Source organism: Magnolia sinica, chromosome 9 (assembly GCF_029962835.1).
Source record: "Magnolia sinica isolate HGM2019 chromosome 9, MsV1, whole genome shotgun sequence".
Lineage (NCBI taxonomy): Eukaryota > Viridiplantae > Streptophyta > Magnoliopsida > Magnoliales > Magnoliaceae > Magnolia > Magnolia sinica.
The window spans coordinates 90,643,749-90,650,852 of NC_080581.1; the positions used below are offsets into that span (position 1 = coordinate 90,643,749).

Here is a 7,104-nt window from a genome sequence, read left to right on the forward strand (position 1 = left end):
GGTGGTATAAAAAAACATCCCGTTAGCCCTTAGAAAGGTTTCAACGGTGGGTGTTATTATCACTGCAGTTTTCTTTGATGTGGTCCACTATAGCTGTGTATCTACTTCAATTTTTATCTCATATCTTAAAAAGATCATATAAAAATGATTAACGGTGTGGATAAAATATTTACCTCACTGTGGGCCCCACAGAGCCCCGCCCGGACCGTCCAGGTGGCGTAGGACGCAATCCACGTACCTTACCATGTTAACACGTGTCATTCTGCAGTTGGCCACCCCTGATAGCTACTGCGATTTCCATGCAACCCCTTCTACCAGTCCTTGCAAAACCCACAGCTCACGTCATCCAAGGAAAATCCAAAATCCAATGGCAGCCCAAGCTCGTCTCTCTTCCTCTATATCTGTGGCTTCAACCAGTTCTTCAATGGAGGCAGGAAGGCTTTTAGGAGGAAGGCCTCTTCAATCCACACCGTTCAGAACTTGTGGGTCCCACAGAAGATCATCTTTTGTGGTCAGGGTAGCTTCCACACCCCCAGTCAAGGTTAGTGTATATTATATTACTATTTTTTAAAAGAAAATATCGGTACTGCTAGAGTACTAAAATTATGGTGCTCCTACTTCAAAAGGAGCCGTAGGATTGTGACCATGAAGAAATCACATCCGTTGGAAGGTCGATATGGATACTTAGAACTTTTCTAGTATGGCTCAATGTGTGCCATCCATTAGATCAACCACCATTGGATGGTTAAGATCATCTTATCAAAGTGATTTGAGAGGGCTTGGAAATTGAGTTTGGCCCAAACATGATCTACGGTGAAGATCAATGATTGGACCTCATCTATTATAGTCAATATTGATTGTCCATTATCACATCCATTAATTGAATGGCTAAGATCATATGATCAAAGTAGTTTGAGAGGGAGATGAGTGGATTTTCTAAGGTATGCCCCATGTGATGGACAATATGTATCAATTTAAACCTTTTTGGTATAATTAATATAGATCATCCATTTATGTAACCTTTGATTATATGGTTATGATCATCTCATCAACTTAATTTAAGAGGGAGAGGCCATTAAGGGCCCCATGCAATATAATAGAATATCAATATCAATGATCAAACCCTTTTTTTTTTTGGTATAATCAATATTGGTCATCCATTTTTATAGCCATTGATTGGACCCTTTATGTCAATATCCTCGACATAGATGGTGTTTTGTACCCATGTTTGTGGGTGCAGTGGGGCCCATTTAGATGTGTGGGATCTATTGGGTGGACCCCATATATCTAGGATGTGTGTTAACAATATTTTGTTGTGTCGTGGCCTAAACAAACATGGAAAAATGATTAATTTTGAGAAAAAATATGCCAAAATATCAAACATAGTTAAATACTTTATATTATTACAATGCAAATGGATGCATAGTAAAATATTTTATGGTACAACAAATTGCAAGCATCTCGACCCGAAAATCATGCTTTTTGAATTTTTGAAGGGCGATGAATTGGTAAAAGCTTATCAAGGTGATATAGAGTTCTTTCTTATTCAATGTGGGACAAAATAAAAACACGTAAAACTTAAAAATAAAAAATCATCCATATATGTTTTGAACAGCTAAGATCATTCAATGGAGGAGACATTTAGCTTATTTCCGTTGATGCAAGTCTATCACATGAAAGATTTGAACTTTGACAAGGTTGGTTCCACATGTAGCATTCAATGGGTCAAACAAAAGTTTAATCAAGCATTGTAGCATTGTAGATTTCCTCTTCTGAAATTGCTGTGTTGGGATTTTCATCAATCTCTCTCCGACGGAAAGAGATCGATATGATTCTTCTCTTAGTCACCTGTTGTGTGCATCCAGTCTTTTCCATGCATAGTCATTTTTTTTTCCCACCTTTGTGAGTGTAAGTTGGTCATTTAACTTCCTCAAAATCCTGGGATCATGTTCATGGTATGCTATAATTAGGTCCATTAATTTGTATGATTTGGCCCAATATCCATTGTCTATATATAAACTTCTTTCAAAACATATAAGGATTTAAAAATAAAAATAAAAAAACATTTTGCTTTTGTGTTTTGTTTCAGATGCAAAGAAAAGAAATAATAAAAAGCTTATACATGAAGGAAATTAAAAAAACTCCAGCATAAAAAAGAGTTAATATACAGGGAATTGACAATAATAAGGATGAATTCAAAGTGAAATGGTTGAACTCAAAGAAAAATGACTAATCCCAAAGAAAAATGGGGTGGAACTAGTCCAAAAGATAGCGACTGCACGTTTAAGGTACGCCGTTTGAAATCTATGGACTTTTCTACTATCGATCTAGTGTATTCTTGTGGGGGGTAGAACTAGTCCTAAAGATAGTGACTTGGTCGTGTTCAACCCCTCCAGAGATGCCCCTGGTCTAATACAAAATAAAATCTTCAACCTATTCTTGGAATTTTTTGGACTAATAATATCTGATAGCAAAGAATTTCCAACTACAGTTACCTATTAAAACCATAGATTAATCTGGCATAGCATATTTGAAACCTTTGTAACATAGCATGTAGCATATCAGGGATTATTCTTTGAGTGAAGACATTGCTGGATTTGGTACCTATCTTATAGAAAACCCTAGAAATGAAATCGATTTCCATGGAATAGTCACTCTCTTCTGTTTGATGAAAAAAAATTATCCTTGGAAACCAATTCCCATTTCCTATCTTTTCTCAAGAAAATGTAGATATTCATTCATCTGCAAAAAAGATGTTAATCCATTTTCAAGGTTGAGAAGATATACACAAGGCGACGATTTTTGGTGCGCACATGTGAAATCCATGAAAAATTGGAACCCAAAACATACAATGGATGGAAAATCAAAATTCATGGTTTTCAATTTCTTGAGGATTTCAAATTACTTTTGTCTACCAGTGTTTTAGTTTCCCTCCATCCAATATAATCTAATTGGGCTTGTCATTTGTTTATTGATTGATATTATCATATAGTAAATACATAATCCAATGCTTTTAGAGCAATGTAGGTTACAGGCCTCCTAGACAGTCCAACACCGATCAATCTGGACCGTTCATGAGGTGCAACACACAATTCATGGAACAACATAAAAAATCACAAAGATAATGGCAAATCGTAACTATTTGATCAATAGCCTCTAATATGGATGGCTGAAATCATTTATGATATGGCCAACAATTTCATTCACCTATTTGTTGGGGATCATCATGGATCCATCTTTATCTAAAATTCCTAACCGTCATGATCATATCCATGGATGGCTTGCAAAATCAATGGTTATTAAAAAAAAAGGCCAAATTACAGATGGTTTTGATAATTTGATAGTATGATTTTTGCACTGTGGGCCATGAAATTTCTCATGGACTCAATAGACAGTTCAAATGGAGCTATTAGATAGTCATAAGTGGCCCAATGCAACTAGGAGCACTATAACTCATAGTGCTCTAAGATATCTTCATCATTTCTCTTTAAACTATGGTTAGTTGTAATAATACATAAGAGAATCATCTGTGGAAGTTCATTACTAAAATAGTGTAGAAATCTCTCTCTCTCTCTCTCTCTCTCTCTCTCTCTAATCAAAGCTAGTGGATTTTGGATCTTCTATTAGATTTGGGTCATTTGACTAAGTTGCTTTATAGCTTGTAATCATTCTAAGAAGAATACAAAAGGAAACAGCCATTTAGTGAGGAGAAATTTAAAACTCTAACTTACTTTATTAGCCTTTCTTTTGCCAATATGATTAAATGGGTGGAACTTTCTTGAGATATCCATCCATCCAACCCGAAAATCATGATTATCCAAAACTCAAGTGGGTCCATCATAGAAAATAATTGGCATGAGACATCCATGATTAGTTTTGTGTGAGCCCACCGTGGTATTTATATTCCATCCAATCCGTTCATCTAATGTGGCTCATTATGTAAAAAATTACCCAAAAAATCTAATAATCTAAAACTCAAGTGAGCCATACTGTGAGAATTTAGAGGTTTTTGTGTAATTTTAAATTGGGTGAGTGTTAAATCAGCCTAATTTTTTGGATCAAGGCCAAACAAGCGGTGGATGGGGTTGATTTCATGCATGTTAAATCATTTTTCTATTTTAAAATACTTACTTTGACTCATTTGCTCAATCCCATTTCCTTTTGGTGATTTATTTCGATGTTTCGAGACAAACCAACTTGATTTCAAATGAACTTTCAAACCACAATTGAAAATCGAGCTGAATACCAATAATTATAATTCAATTCAATAAAGAATAAATGACCAAAGTAGAGCTAGATCCAGCTCATTTATAATGAGCCTTTCGCACCGTAAAATTCAATAATTATTACTGCTATTGATGGTGGGCTGAGGTAAAATTTTTTGAATAGGGCTAGCCTATCAGGCTCAAGCAAATACCTTAAAATTTGAGCCAGAGCCAACTCCAGGACCGGCCGCTGACAGCCCCTAATTATTATCATTTCAGGTTGAAATGGGAATTCAAAAATTGAAATTTGGGTTCGGTTTTTATTATTATTTAAAAGGGTGTCATATATATATATATATATATATATATATATATATATATATATGGGAAAAGGTTCTATGCAGTCGAGCTCATGGGAACTTTCAATGAGGTCGAGTTGTGTTGGCCCCACCGTGATGCTTCCATGGGAGGATTTTCTCCACTCCTCTTTTCCACTAGCTATGATTTGCATGGGTACTTCTGAAAAAATCTGCTATAGTATGAGTTTGCTACCACGTGGAAATAGTATGGGGTGATTCACCGTTCACGTGGCATACTGTATGTCCACGGAGAAAGGAACATCCAAATGATGGGCCTCTGTGGATGGTACATAGCCCAAAAATATTTGATCGGATGATCCCGACTGTCCATCAAATGGACTATTAAAAAAAAGAGAGAAGGATCAATGGTCCAAATTCAATTGGCAAAATTAGATGGTTAAGATCATCCACTCAATGTAAATTTTAGGTATGCCCTATCCATAAAGGGACCAACAATGTGGACCGTCTAGATTGATACAGCCATGTGTGCTGTTGAATGATGGGATCCTGCCACTTCATAAATGGTGTAAAACACACACACTACAGTGGACCCCAGATCAGTCCATTCAAACATGCAATCCATCGTATCCATGGAGCGCATGTTAGCAGTGTCTCTGTTTATGTATATTTTCAGTAAAAAGTCCCAACTCGTGCATGACTGTGCACGTGCAGAGAACTTTTTGAAATGAAATTCATTGAAGTGGGACCCATGGCGCATTATGCACCATGCTCATGATAGTGGACAATCTTTTATAGGGAATGATTTTATACTCTGGCTACATTGCTCGATACGCAGGCACTTAGAAATGGTACACGTGGCATATATTAACTCAATCGAACGGACTGCATTGTAGAACCCACTGTCTCTAACTTGCTGCCCAAAAATCAGATTGGCTGAATGATCCTAGCCTCCAATTTGTGTACACCTGTTTCTTGACATAAGACCTTTGGTTATATTTCATTTTTAACCGTCCAACAAACGTCCGCTAATCCAACGGTCAGATTGTCAAACAAGCGTAATATTTGATTCACAATGGATCTAAAGTAGAATCCCTAATTTCGACAGTTTAATTTTAATTACTTGTATTCCACGCATGCAACTTCTAAGTAATTTATAGTGCCTGTGTATCATCCATAGCCCCCACCAGAGTATCACTGGAACTTTTTGTCTATCCACGCTCAGGCTCAGGCCGGGCGTTGGCTGGACAATTTTTGCCTGTCATGGGCCCGGGCCAGGTTTGAACTTACATTGCACAGTACGGAGCTGGGCTTCCACAAAGCTTGGCTCGGTGTGTGTGTGTGTGTGTGTGTGTGTGTATATACATATATATATATATTTGTGTGTGTGTGTGTGTGTGTATACATATACATATATTATATTTGGTGAATACTAACATATGCACAATGCTCCAAATTCAACCTGCAGCCTCCCAGGCGACTTCGGGTTTGACCCACTGGGCCTCTCGGACCCGGAAGGAACTGAAGGGTTCATTGAGCCCAAGTAGCTAGCCTATGGCAAGATCATCAACGGTCGTTACGCAATGCTGGGGGCCGCGGGCAAGCTGGGCCTAATCCCGGCGGAGACTGCCCTCCCATGGTTCAAGACCGGCGTGATCCCACCCGCGGGGACCTACAATTACTGGGCCGACTCGTATACGCTATTCATGCTAGAGATGCCACTGATGGGCTTTGCTGAGCACAGGAGGTTCCAGGACTGGTATAACCCAGGGTCCATGAGCAAGCAATATTTTCTAGGGTTTGAGAAGTACCTGGGTGGGTCAGGTGACCCAGCATACCCAGGTGGGCCATTGTTCAATCCACTGGGGTTTGGGAAGGATGAGAAATCAATGAAGGAATTGAAGCTGAAGGAGGTGAAAAATGGGAGGTTGGTCATGTTGGCCATTCTGGGTTATTTTATTCAAGGGCTGGTCACTGGGGTTGGACCCTACCAGAACTTGTTGGACCACTTGGCTGACCCAGTTAATAACAATGTCTTGACCAGCCTTAAGTTCCACTAGGGTTAGGGTTAGGGTTTTTGAGGGAGTTAGTGGGCACTCTCTCTCTCTCTCTCTCTCTCTCTCTCTCTCTCTCTCTCTCTCTCTCTGATGTAACTGTTTGTTGTCAATTGTAATTGTAATTGTAATTGGTGAATTTCCCACAATATATGGAGAACTTGAGATTTGTAATTGGTACCATGGATTAAAAATACAACAATGCTGCTGGACTCATACCCGGTCGAGTCAACTCGAAGCTGCTTCAAGTATCTACCATACAAATGGTGTACTTGTAAACTCTATGGAAGAGAAGGGGAGAGATTGAATCAATTGAAGATTAAAAAACTCTTAAAAAAAAGATTTGACTCTATGCGACTTGACTTACTAAGTTGACTTGATGGGACTCGACCATAATTCAAGAAGATAGGTGAAAAACTTGACATGGTGATATGATCATAATCCCATCTGGGGGTGCACATGGAACCGGTAGACCGGACTTGACTGCAGGGTTTGGTTTCGGTTATGAAGCGCACTACCGGTTCTTTT

At 38.4% G+C, this 7,104-nt stretch overlaps 1 pseudogene; it reads left to right on the forward strand.

The window, feature by feature from the left end:
* Nucleotides 1-329: 329 nt before the first annotated feature.
* LOC131255371 (photosystem I chlorophyll a/b-binding protein 3-1, chloroplastic-like) lies at nucleotides 330-6,626 on the forward strand (annotated as a pseudogene).
* Nucleotides 6,627-7,104: the final 478 nt, after the last annotated feature.